Source organism: Hippopotamus amphibius, chromosome 4 (genome assembly GCF_030028045.1).
Source record: "Hippopotamus amphibius kiboko isolate mHipAmp2 chromosome 4, mHipAmp2.hap2, whole genome shotgun sequence".
In the NCBI taxonomy this organism is placed as follows: domain Eukaryota; kingdom Metazoa; phylum Chordata; class Mammalia; order Artiodactyla; family Hippopotamidae; genus Hippopotamus; species Hippopotamus amphibius.
Genome location: NC_080189.1, coordinates 176,952,944 through 176,965,450, shown reverse-complemented (window position 1 = coordinate 176,965,450; position 12,507 = coordinate 176,952,944). Strand labels below are relative to the sequence as shown.

The window sequence follows — 12,507 nt, the reverse complement described above, 5'->3', positions numbered from 1 at the left end:
ATCCTTGCGGGGGTGCGGGGTGATGAGCGGCTGGAGGGGGTGCCATGCTGGTTTGGAGCGGGAACTGGGTTTTGGAGTCTGATCTAAATTCAGACTCCAGTTCAAACTGTGTGACCAGAAGGAAATCACCTCTCTGGCCCTGTTTCCCTATCGATAAAATGGGGGTAAAGAATAACAGTCTCACCCTAGGGGGTGGTGAGATGCCTTCTGTGAATGGTGTACATAATATGTATACTCTGCAGTGCCTGACATACCGTACATGCTCCCCAAGGACAGCACCAGCTTTCACTGTTTCACAGTCGAAGACAGAGGAAGAAGGATGGCAGAGGAGGGAGTGAGGTTCTCTTGGGAGAAGGAGAGGTAGAGATGCCTCAGAGAAGGTTTTCCACGAATGTGCCACCTAAGCTGGGTTTTGAAGGATGAATAGGAGTATTCCAGCAGGCTCATGAATGATCCAAACAGCAAATTATCTTTCAATAACATTCGCTGTCATTTCTGTTAACTACCATCTCACTTTGCCTTTCAAAAAAAGGTTACTGGGTACCATCCCTTTGTTGAGTTGGGGTCTGCAGCTCAGTGTGATTATTGTTGGGGCCTGAGGAGGTCTGAGATGTGTCCAGGGCCCTAAGTATGGCAGAGTGGGCCACGGTGTGACACCCCCTGCAGTTACAACACAGTAGCTCTGGCTCTGTCCTTTGATTTCCAGTTCTTAGCCTCCTCCAAAAAATGGCCTCCTTGGCCTTGGAGGATGTTGGGGGAAGATAAAATCAAAAGACAAACAATAATGTTGCAAAACACCAGCGGGTCATGGGAATTGTTAATATGTTTTTAAGGAAGTTTTTTTTAAATTCCCTAAGGCCCAAAGTTAGAAGATCTATATTGAGCAATCATAAGACCAAAGTTCTTTGACTTTACCCTTTGAATCGGTTGTTCTATGTGATTTCACTTTAATAATTCAAAAGCAGAAAGAGTAAAATATCAAGTTAAAAGGCTTAAAACATGCATTATGGTCAGGCACACAAGACGAAGCAGCCTGGGAGTGTCCTGGCGACCCGGCAGGAGAGGCAGGAGTCATGTGAACTCTGATGGGGATGAAACAGCTTTTGAGCTGAGAGCCTGCTGCAGTAGGAGGAGGATTTTAAGAAGCAGAGCATGGGAGGCATTCCAGGCAAAGGCACCTGTGTGAGCAAAAGCACCAGGAAGGCCCTGTGACAGGGGAGATGAGGCTGGAGGGAGCCCTGAGCTCGACGGGGGAGGTGTTTGTCCCACCAGGCAGGAGGATGGCTCGTGATTCAGTAGGCACAGGGAGCTACTGAAGGTTCTGGGGGAAGAGTGTGCAAAATCCATCTGGGGCGCTGCCAGAGAGCGGGGCACTAGTGCCCTCAAGGACCCTCTATCCCCCAGAGACAGGCTGCATCATCTTTTTAATGAGCTCAGGCTCTTCCAAAAGATACAGAGTCGCTTTTGCCTCTCTCTCTGCCCCAAACCTCTCCTGAAGAAAGGGGCTTCCTGCTCCAAGGGCAAGAGGCCAGGGCGAGCCCATCAGGAGAAGCAGCTCACGTTCATATCTCTGTACTGTGCCGTTTCGGCCAGCTGTGGCCTGCTTTGTTTTCATCATAGCTGGGGGGCTCCCAGGAAGGCGTATGGAGACACCACCCTCACCTCCCCTCGGAGGCAGCCGGGGGCGGGGGGGCCTCCCTTTTCTCCTTCCCCCGGCTGTGGGCTCGTGTTTCCCGTGTCTGTCAGCCGCCTGGAAAGACAGAGAACTCACCCCAGATGGCTTAGTGGATCCCTTCCATGGCTTGGCTGGACTCCTTCCAGGGGTGTGGGCGGGGCTCCCTCCAGGGGCGTGGGCGGGGCTCCCTCCAGGGGCGTGGGCGGGGTTCCCTCCAGGGGCGTGGTCAGGTCCACTGAGCATCGAATTCCTGAAGTATTTCAAGATTGAAAGCGGTGGGAGCTGTTAACACCCCTAGGGCAATGGAAATGGTACTAGGGGAACCGAGAGAGCCCAGAGACTCGAAAGAAGGGCTCATCAGCAGGACCTGTGGTTGCAACAGCTGGAGATGCAGCCCCAAAACAGCGAGAAGGGGGAGAAAACGCCCCAAACTTTCTCCAGGCTCCCAGGGCTCCTGAAGGTGACTCCCATTGGCCAAACCCAAAAAACAGGGGACCCAGGAGGTACCCGCATAGGTGTCAGCCTCCCGGGCCCACGTAGTAAGTGGATCACAGTCCCTTTTCTGCCCCAGCGCCAAAATCTGCATCCTCCTCTGTGTCAAGACCCAGCCCTCTGCCGTCACAATCCAGAGAGGGGGTCCCTGGCACCCCAAGATGGTCAGTGACGGGAGGGGCTGCCGCTCACCGTCACTGGAGGCAGAAATAGAGGCCAGTTCTCCCGGAACCCTCCTGGAAGGAGGCTTGAACCGGGAAAGGTGGATCAACCCCTTGTGGGTTGGGGGAGAAAGAGGCAGCAGAAGTTACAGCCAGTGTAGGAGAGCAAATGCCCCCTCGCGGCTGCCCCAGCTGACCTCTGTAAGAGATAGCCTGGCCAAGTGGCTGTCTGCATGCATTTCTCTCCAGAGCAAATGGAGGATTTCTTGCCCAAAGTCAATTCTTTTTTGGTTAATAATTCATCTGAAACATGCCTTTTCTCTCAGGAAACAAAAGCATTGCTTGTCGCTGTAAGACCATTAAAAAGGAAATTCAGTGGTAAAAACCTGCTTTCTTAAAAAACAAACAAAACAAAGAAACCCTCACAGTTTGGATTCCTAGGGGAGGATTTCCGTGCATGGCCACAACGCAGCCTTTTGGAGCCAGATTGCTGGGAGGATGGTTCTAGAATCAGCTGGGACGGGAAGGAGGTGATTCTGGAGATGCCAGCTTGGCTTGGCCTGTGGGGATGGGAGGAGACCGGGGAGGAGATGCAGAAGGAGTGCCTCCGCGGTGCCCTCACTGGGCATTGACCTTGATGGGCGGTGGGGTCTAAGTAGCATTTTCTACACACAGACTCAGTGAATCAAACCTCATCCTGTGACTCAACAAACTTTCCCAAGGTCCCAGTCCTGTGCTGGGAGGTAAGGTGCTCAGGGGGCACCCAGATTGGGCCACCAACCATAAACCTCACCCAGACCTGGGGCCCTGAGACGTTTTTTGGAAAGGGATGGGCAGCCCACGTGTTAGTCAGTGGGACAGACACATGCGGTGTCCCCCAAGTCCCCCGTCTGTAACCCAAATTCTGGAGGGTTCCCAGCCATGGGGAGCCCCCGCAGTCTGCCTTTCAGTGGCTCATTGCTCTGAGCTTGCCATGAATAGCTTCTTTATCCACAGGCACAGGAAGGTCAGGCCCCCAAGCCCTCGGGCGTTCTGGACCTCGTGCTCCATCCAGCCCTCCTCCCCACCCCAGGCCTGGCAGTTCCCTGTCATCAGACAGCAGGACAGCCTGGAGCTGTTCAAAGAACCCAGGACTGGGAGTCAAGACCCCCCGTGTTCTGTTGCCAGCCCCAGCCCAGCTCACCTGCAAAGTGAGGGTCCCCAAGTCTCTGTCCAGCTTCCTGAGCCTTTGTTCCCCTGTCCTGAGATGGCAAGAGGTACTTTGGTGGTGGGTGCTTCAGGCACAGTCCCTGCCTTCGCTACAAACACCCCTGAGGGGAGCAGTGGGTGATAACGAGACTGCCCCCTGAAGGACCAGGTATTACAATGGCAGAGGAGTGTCTGGAGAGGAGACCAAGGCTCTGTGAGTAGGGACGTACCAGAACCTCTTGGTCCAGGGCGGGACAAGGAGCTCAAAGAAGCTGGAGTCAGCGAGAGGCATGCAGATCAAGCTCCAAGGTGCAGGGTGCCCACCCCCCAGGTAGGAGGGCCGGGGCACCGCACAGGCCTGTGGACCTTCAAGAGTGAGGTTGCTGTCCTAGGTGAGTTTACAGCGTCTCTGCCGGCCACACCCTTCCTGCAGAAAAGAGGCCTGTGTTGCAGAGAGATGGCCCCACCCCGCCCAGCCCCTTCCCTTGAGCCACCCCCACTCCCCACGTGCAGGAAGAGCGCCCTGCTTCCTTTGGCGGCACATGGCATTGGGTCCTTCACCCCCTGCCATCGATTTGCCATTAAGCCACTTGACAGCCTTTTCCTTCTAATTTACAAGGGATTGGTAGAAAGAACAATAAAAGGCTGCAGAACAGTTTGGCCGATCCTGCAGGCCGCTAATTGCAGAAAATAAGCAAGCGTGCTGCTCCCGGGAGTACGGGGTGGTGTCTGCGCGCACGCAAGCGTGCCGGCTAGTGCCGGGGCTCACGCATTATTGCTGGGCTCCCGGGAGCGTCAGCTTTTCCTGGTTGAGTTGCTTCCAGTAGAACAGGCGCTTTTGAACACCCAAGTCTCCTTGATGGGCCTTGGAACCCACTGACTGGCACAGGCTGCTCAGTGAGCCAGTGCTGGTCCATACATTATGTATGTATGTATGTATGTATTGTATTTATTTGGTTGTACCAGGTCTTAGTTGTGGCTAGTTGGCTCCTTAATTGCAGCACGTGGGCTCCTTAGTTGTGGCATGCACACTCTTAGTTGTGGCATGCATGTGGAATTTAGTTCCCTGACCAGAGGTTGAACCCAGACCCCCTGCACTGGGAGCACAGAGTCTGAACCACTGTGCCACCAGAGAAGTCCCCGCACATACTTATTCAGCACCTACTGTGTGCTAGATGTAGCGATAAACAAGACTGGGTCCCTGCCCGCCCCCTCCTACTGGGGGAAGCAGATCAAACATACTCCCTCCAGCAAATTAATAAATGAAGTGCTTTAAACGACGGTGAGGGCTATGAAGAGGAAAAAAGAGACCCTCAGGGTAGTGAGGGAGAGGAGGAGAAGGGAGTGGGAGGGGGGTGCTTCCCCCACCCCTATGTCAGGCGTGCTGTGCATTCCTCTTGAGGGGGCTTTAAGGTTGGAAAGTAGAGTTAAGGCTTTGAACGTTCATTACCACTTTTTAATTTAACTTCTATTGTTATGAAAGCAATACATGCACATAGTTAAAAATGTCAAATGAGTCACAGCCTATTAAGAAAACCAGCAGCCCCCTGATGGTCCCCCTTTCTCCCCCAAATATCATTCTTGAGAGGCAACCACTTTGAGTGTTAGTTGTTTCTTCTCGTACTTCCCTCCGTATTCTAAGTGATGTAGATACTCTATTTACATTTTCTTTCAATTTTAAATATTATCAATTGACTTTTCACTATAGAAGATACAAAGTTCAGGAACCTGCCGCTACCCACAGACACACAAAACACTTCCGCTCTTCCCACCCACTCCCTACAGCTATCTCCAATGAGGGGTTCAATGACTAGCCAGTGTCTCCCTTAGTATGATAATGTAAATATTGTTCACAGCCGAGTCACATAGTGTACTATGATTTGTTTCCTTCCCTGAAGTTAGCAATACCTCCTCCCAATATGGTCAAATACATCAGGTGGTCCATCTATCAGTTCCATGTTCGTCTTGGAGCATCCATCCTCCTCTCTCGGTGGATGGTAGCTCTCTGGGCCAACAGCTTTCCAAGCTTCCCTCTGAGAACTTGCTGCATTCAGCTCTCTCCCTTTCCTTCTCCCACTCCAGTTCTTTATTTCTTTAGCTTGACTCCATCGTGGAATTTGTCCGAGATCTTTCCTGAATCATAGACTCAATAGCAAATCAGTTTAATGAAGTTAGTTTTCTTTTTTAGAATTGACATTCTTTTTGGAGTTTTGGGGTGGCCCAGAGACGGGTTAGGTCTCACTGAGTGGGTGGCAATTCGGGAAGACCTAGTTCCCTGGGCAGCTGGAATGCCATGGAGGAAGGCAAATGAGATTCCTGCGGTGTCTGAGCTGGAATAACCCTCCATGGTCATAGGAGGAAGCTGTGGCTCTGGTCACAGAGGTTTCCAGCCCTCCTCTCGCGTCCTTTGAGACTTAGGGAGCTGCCCTCCTGGCTTACAGCTGAGTTGTTACTGCTAACTCAAGACCCAGCTCAAACACATCTCGTCAGGCACGGCACCCTGCGCTGGTATAGATCTTTCTTCCCTGCCAAGTGCTAGAGTTGCAGTTCTCCCTGGATTTACATTTCTGCTTTCTGCTCTAAGTTGATTAATGTTGGTGTCTGCGTGTGCATGTGCTCGTGCACTAGTGTGTGAGTGTCTGTGCACACGCGCACACATGCACATTAGAGGGGGAAGCGGTCATCCTGTCTCACTCATGTGCTTTCTCTCCCCCACAGCGCCTGCACACGCCTGGCATGTAGTAACTCTTCCGTGACTTTCTGTGGCGTGAATGGAGGCTTGTTTGTAGAGACCTTCCAGAGTCAAGCTTTAAAATCGACAAACTGTAGAATTTCAGTAAACTCAGTTGTTTTTTTCCTCTCCCTCTGGGTGGGTGAAGTAGACTCTGCTTTTAGCATAAATAACGTGTGCACAGGTTTAATGCCTGGCCCCACCCCTTCATCAGTTTCAGTTTCCTGATCGGCTGCCATCTCTGCTCCCCTCCCTTCAAGCCCCTCCCCGGGACACACGCTCCAGTGCACCCACACTGACTCCGCGGCCCCCTCTCCATGCCCTGAGAGGCCTGGCCTTCCTCCCGCCATACATGACACGCTCTCAGACTGTGACTGCCTCGGAGGAGCCCCCGCCATCTGCTGCCTCCCCTTCCTCCCCAGAGGACGCACCCAGCAGCCCAGCCCTTTCTCCCCTGGCCTCTGCTGAGCTGCCTAGTCAGGGCCAGAGCAGGGGCCAGAGAAAGATAAGGTGGGCTGGGTCCAGGGATTCAGAACAGGCGTGGAACCACTCCGTCCAGCCTCAACTCACGATGAACTTCCAGGCACAAGACATTCACCTTGAATGCATCTTGGACCCCTGGGGTCTTGAGACCGGGGTTATCTTTTGCACCAACACCTCTTGGGCGAGGTGGGAGCCTAAGGCGGTGATTGGGTGCTCGAAACCCAGCCCTTCCCATCTGCCACTTATATAGCAACGCCACCACCCCACCGCCCCCAAACCCAACCCCTCTGGCTAGAATTTGAGACTATCATGTCTGGCTGTACCATGAATTCAGTTACAAGTAGCATGCTCCAAGGAGGGACCCTTTTGGCATCGACATTGAGCACAGATGCATGGCCTTGGCTGCTTGGAGACCATCTTTCTTCCTTTGGAACCTGGGCTGGATTCAGGGAGCTGGTTCCAGTGCTTTGCTGCAAGACCGAGACTCAACCTCCTAACTCCTGGGCCAGCACTCCTTCCCCTGAGCCACGTTGCCATCCTCTTGGCTGTCGCAGGGGTGGGACCCACACACAGATTTCTTCTGAGTCCCAGATGCCACAGTATCTCTCATTATTTTTACCGTCACCACACTTCTCCCCTCAAGAAGAGACTGAGCCCCGAAGGGGCTGGGGCGCGGGTATCCTGACCTGTCTTGGGCTGAGATATTTATTTGGGCTTATTTGCATTTCTCCCCCACCCCAAGGGGCCCTCCACAGATGTATGCCGTGGTGGGTGATGAAATCCCGTCCTGCTGGTGGAAGATGGGCTGTAGGGACCAGCTGCTCTGTCTGCCCGGGGTCCTCGGTGCAGGGGGACCGTGGAGCCCAGTACCAGCGGATGGGAGAGTCAGATGGGTCCCTGCTTCTTAGGCCTTTTTCTTTTGTCACCAAGACGCTCCGTCCTCCCTGAACTCATCCCTCCAGACCAGCTGGGTCAAGGTTATGGGGCAGGGCAAGGGGGTAGACAGGAGTCTCCGATACGAGGAGTCCTCCAACGGCGACCACCGCGCTCAGAATAAGATGCAGATGCCTTGTCCCGCCAGCCGCCTCCTGAGGAGGACGTGAGCCCCAGAGCCTCCCGGGTGCCACCCTCGGACTTGCTCAGCAGACGTGGCTGAACAAGGAAGCCCTGGGTGGGGGGTTGGTGAGCACGGGGGGCCCGACGGGAGGATGAGGCTGTTCCTCAGCCCCCTGCCAGGCTCGCCTGCCCCTGGGGACGGCGGAGGGTGCGGGGCAGGACGCGGGGCTGCTTCTCACCGTCAGGGACACCCTCGAGGGCCCAGAAAGGCTGTTTTTGGCTTCTTGACCCAGGTTTGGAGAAGTTTGCAGTCTCCAGAGGCGTCTCATGGTGTGTGTGTGCGTGTGTGTGTGTGTGTGTGGTGTGCTGAGTGTGTAGTGTGTATATGGGTGTTTGTATGGGCATACGTGAGTGTCTGTATGTGTGTGTATGTGTATATATGGGCATGTGTGCAGTGTGTATATGGGTGTTTGTATGGGCAATTGTGAGTGTCTGTATGTGTGTGTATGTGTATATATGGGCGTGTGTGTGTGTGTGATGTACGTGTAGTGTGGGGTGTGTGTGTGTATGTAAGTGTGTGTGTGTCTGTGTCGGGGGTGGGCGGTGGGGAGGGTGAATGCCTTCAGAAGAGGGAGCTGAGACCTTTAACCTCACTTCGTCGAGAACAGACCCTCTGTGGGGTGCGTGAGATGAGAAACGAGCTGGCAGCCCCCCTTCTCAGTCCCTCAGGGCAGTGGTTTCTTCCGGCTCCCCGCAGAGGGCAGGCAGCGGAGGGTGGGACCTGTCGCAGCCTTGTCAGCATTCACCGAGAGGGGCGCGTGGGTCCGGGCCCTCCCTGCCCAGGCCGGACGAGCCGGACCGTAGAGCCGGTGTCCTGCTGGCAGTAAGTGCCACACTCCAAGCAGGGAACATGGGGGCCCCCTGTGCGCCAGGCCCGAGGTGGGGTGGGGTGGGGCGGGAATCGGGCCAGGGCGGAGGAAAAGCTCACGTCCCTTTCTCTTGGTTTTAGGAACCAGGCCATGTAGGCCGCAGCTTGTGTCCATCTCTTCCCGCCTTGGGGTGGAAAGGCCTTTCTTTGATTTAGCGGGAACTCCCTGGCTGGCTCATGGCGGGGCCAGGCTGGGTCCCCACAAGCCTCCCTAGCACTTCAGGACCCCCGCGGCGGGCACAGTAGGTGGGAAGTCTGTGCGGACTGGAGGCCACTGGCTGCTGCCAACAGGGGCAGCGCCCCGCTGACACCTTTCCAACCGCAGTACTGAGAGCTAACACACACTTATAGAGCACTTACTGTATGCCAGCTGCTCATCTAGGGGCCTGACACGCATTAACGTATTTAATCCTCCCAACGGGCCTATGAAATGGACACCATTATTGTGCCCATTTTATAGACCAGGAAACTGAGGCATAGCGAGGTTAAGTGGCTTGCCCAAAGTCACACAGCTGGAGAGTGGTGGAGCTGGGTTTACTGAGCCTGACAGCTGCCTCGAGCACGTCTGCAGTGTCACCCTCAAGCGCCGTGCTTAGAGAGAGGACGAGAAGGGGTTCAAGGCAGAGCCATGTCGTGCTGTAAATAAAACTCCAGCTCCCATGGGGCTCCAGTGAACCCCAGAGGGCTTCAGGGAGCAGAGTCTTTGGGGGCTCAGCTCCAGGGCAGCAGACCAAGTTGACTCCTCAGGAGAGCCCTCAGGACAGCCACTTTCTCCCCTCGCCACGCCCAGGCTCTTGGACTTCTGAGGGGGTTCTCTGCCAGCCAGAAGTTGACTCCTTTGCTGGGTGGAACCCCTGCCGAGACCCCCATTTCCTGTCTGGGAAGCTGGCTGAGCCGCTGAGAAGGCCCTGGGGCTGTTTCCTGGCCCTGCCCCCAGTGTCCCTCCAGCCACGCCCTCTGAGCCACTGTCCCCCTCAAGGCCCCAGGAATGCAAAGGGGTCTCCCAGCCAGCGGCCTGGTTTAGAAATCTCTCCTCTCCTCCTGGCAGAAGGAATCATTCCCTACCCACAGGCCAGAACTCTGTGCTCTCCAGGCTTTCTCCATTTCCTGTGAGTTCCAGACCCCGCTTCCTCTCTTCATTATCCAACCCCCTCCCCCGTTTTTTCTCTTTTTTCTTTCTTTCCTTTTTTTTTTTTTTTTTTTTTTTTCTTTTTCTTGGCTGTGCCACCCAGCATACGGGATCTTACTTCTCTGACCAGGGATCAAACCCATGCCCCCTGCAGTAGAAGTGCAGAGTCTTAACCACTGGACTGCCAGGCAAGTCCCTCATTATCCACCCTTGAAGGCCCTTAAGCCTCCTCTCCCCTGCCCTGAACCCACTGCAGTTGATTTTTCAGACCTAGCCCAAGACTGAATATTTATTAGAAAAGCAGAAAAATCTTTGGGCCCAGAGATTTTTGCCTCTCTCTTCTGGAATCCTGACTCTGATGAAATCCTCTAATACTGATGATAGATTCAGGAATCTCACTGATATCCATCAGTGGCCTCGTGTTGGGGGCAACACAGGATCTCACTGTAGGAAAATTCACCCCGGCCCCCAATTTTCTAGGCCAAGCAAAACTCCCTGAGTCGGAAATCAAGCCCACCCAGCAAGGTCAGAGCTGCTTGAGGCCCTGGAAAGGGGTGGGTGGGATGGGAGGAAGGGTAAAGGAGGTAGAGGGAGAAAAGGCCCAGGGGGAGAAGTCAGACTCACAGTCCATCATTTCCAGGACTGGAGAGGGGGTCTTCCAGCCAGTGGCCTGGTTTAGAAATCTCTCCTCTTCCCCCTGGCAGAAGGAATCATTTCCTACCATCACAAACAAGGCAACTCGTCTGAGCCCTTTCTGAGTTCTGGAAAGTGTCTGTGAGCATCTACCTAAATGGGGTCTTCGGACCCTGGAACATGGCATGTGCTGGGTTAAAGCAAAATGAGACAGGCTTCTGGGAGGACTCTTGAGAACTTCGGGGAATCTCCAAAAAAGAGGATGGAGGAGGGCCTTCCCTAGGTGATTGGACCACAGAGGCCATCTGGGGGGATGCCTGGTTTATCATCAGTAGCAGCAGAATGTTGATTTAGCAGAAGGATGTCTGGACCAAGACATGGTAGTAGTGGGTGGTGCTCCAGGCCCCACCACAGACTCGCCGGGGGGTCCTTGGGCAAGTCACAGCTCTCCCTAAGCCTCAGCTTCCCCGTGAAATGAATCTCGTAACTTCAGGCCTCGCTTCTTCAGGGGACCATTGTGAGAGGGGACAAGATGTGTGGCTGATAATTGTGTTGCCTCTGAATAGGCCAGATATTCCCACCCCATGACACTACTGATAACCACCTCACAGACCCCCCTGCCCCCCATCCCCTAAACTAATCAGCAAGGGCCTTATCCCATAGGCATCAAATTGTTACCACCTGCCAGTCCTTCTCCTGCTGGGTTTGGGGAGGTTCTGGAGACATTTGAGAAGGCAGAAGCAATCAGTCCCGAGGCTTTCAACCATGACCATAAGCATGCAGTTTAGACAGCACACAATGAAGGCCAGTTCAGGCTCAGCCCCAGCATTAGTGGGGATACAGGCAGTGTCTGAGCTGCTGCCTCGTGGGCCTCAGATCCACCCAGGAGACAGCAGGCTTGTGGAAGGGGTGGGGCTACCCAGTATGTGTGGCGTGGACCTGTGGGGAGGCTGTGCCCACTCAGGCCTGGGGCTGGGGGCTGAAGCCCTCCTGAACCACACAAGAGGGAGGTGGGACTTGAGCCAGGCCAGAGAGCAGTGCTGCGAATTCAGTCTCAGCGAGTAGACACGAGCCTTCTCAAAGCCTCCTGCCCAGCCATCCCGACGCCCTGCATGTGTAGGAGGAATGGCTCCTGGGGTCAAAGGGCCTCTGGAATGAGCTTCAAGTGGCTCAATGTGAAGTGTTTGAGAGCCACTGGGGTGCACGGATTTAGTCTGGACATTTACCACCGTCCCCACCACCACCGTTACCGTCTCTGCCGTCATCATTATTCCCATACTGTCACCTGCACCACCATTACTAACACCACTGTCATCGCCACCGTCAACTCCACCATCACCACCGCCACCCCCGTGGCTATCATCACCACCATCAATTCCACCAGGACCTCTGCCATCATCACCACCTCCACCATCAACTCCACCATGACCTCCACCACCATTACCACCACCACTACCATCAACTCCACCGTGACCTCCACCCCGATTCCTATTGCCACCACCTCCACCCACCATCACTACCACCTTTACCCAATGGCACCAGCCCTGTCATCACCATCACCACCTCCTCCTCCACTACCACCAGCACCGCCATCCACTTCATCACATTTTCCACTTGCCTTTGACCAGAGATACCTCTAAAGTCCAACAACTAGCACCTCTCCTCTTTTAACCACCTGCACCCCAAATGTTCATCTTTGTGTCTGCACGCAAAGAGATCAACCAAAGCCTGACCAGCTATCACACTAGGCTGAGCATACGTTTCGGTTTGTCCAGAGAGGTTCCAAATCACGCCTGCTGTCCCTGCACCATTATTCATAGCTTCCCTCTTTCACTGTCAACTGTGCCCTGGTTTGCATGACACAGTGTATGATCACCTAGTTTAAGATCACATCCAGCTTCTGATGGACCCCCACACAGACTAGCACCCAAGGATGCTGAACTGGTACAGAGCCTGGTGGGATAACGGGGAGGGTAAGATACATGCCCCACCCCCGCCCCGCCACCAAGCATTGATAACTAACGGATGCCC

At 54.3% G+C, this 12,507-nt stretch overlaps 1 protein-coding gene across 3 annotated transcripts in view; it reads left to right on the top strand.

The window, feature by feature from the left end:
• The window catches only part of PRIMA1 (proline rich membrane anchor 1), a 63,586-nt gene that overhangs the window by 47,951 nt on the left and 3,128 nt on the right, over positions 1 to 12,507 (top strand). The gene's annotated exons all lie outside the window — the stretch shown is intronic.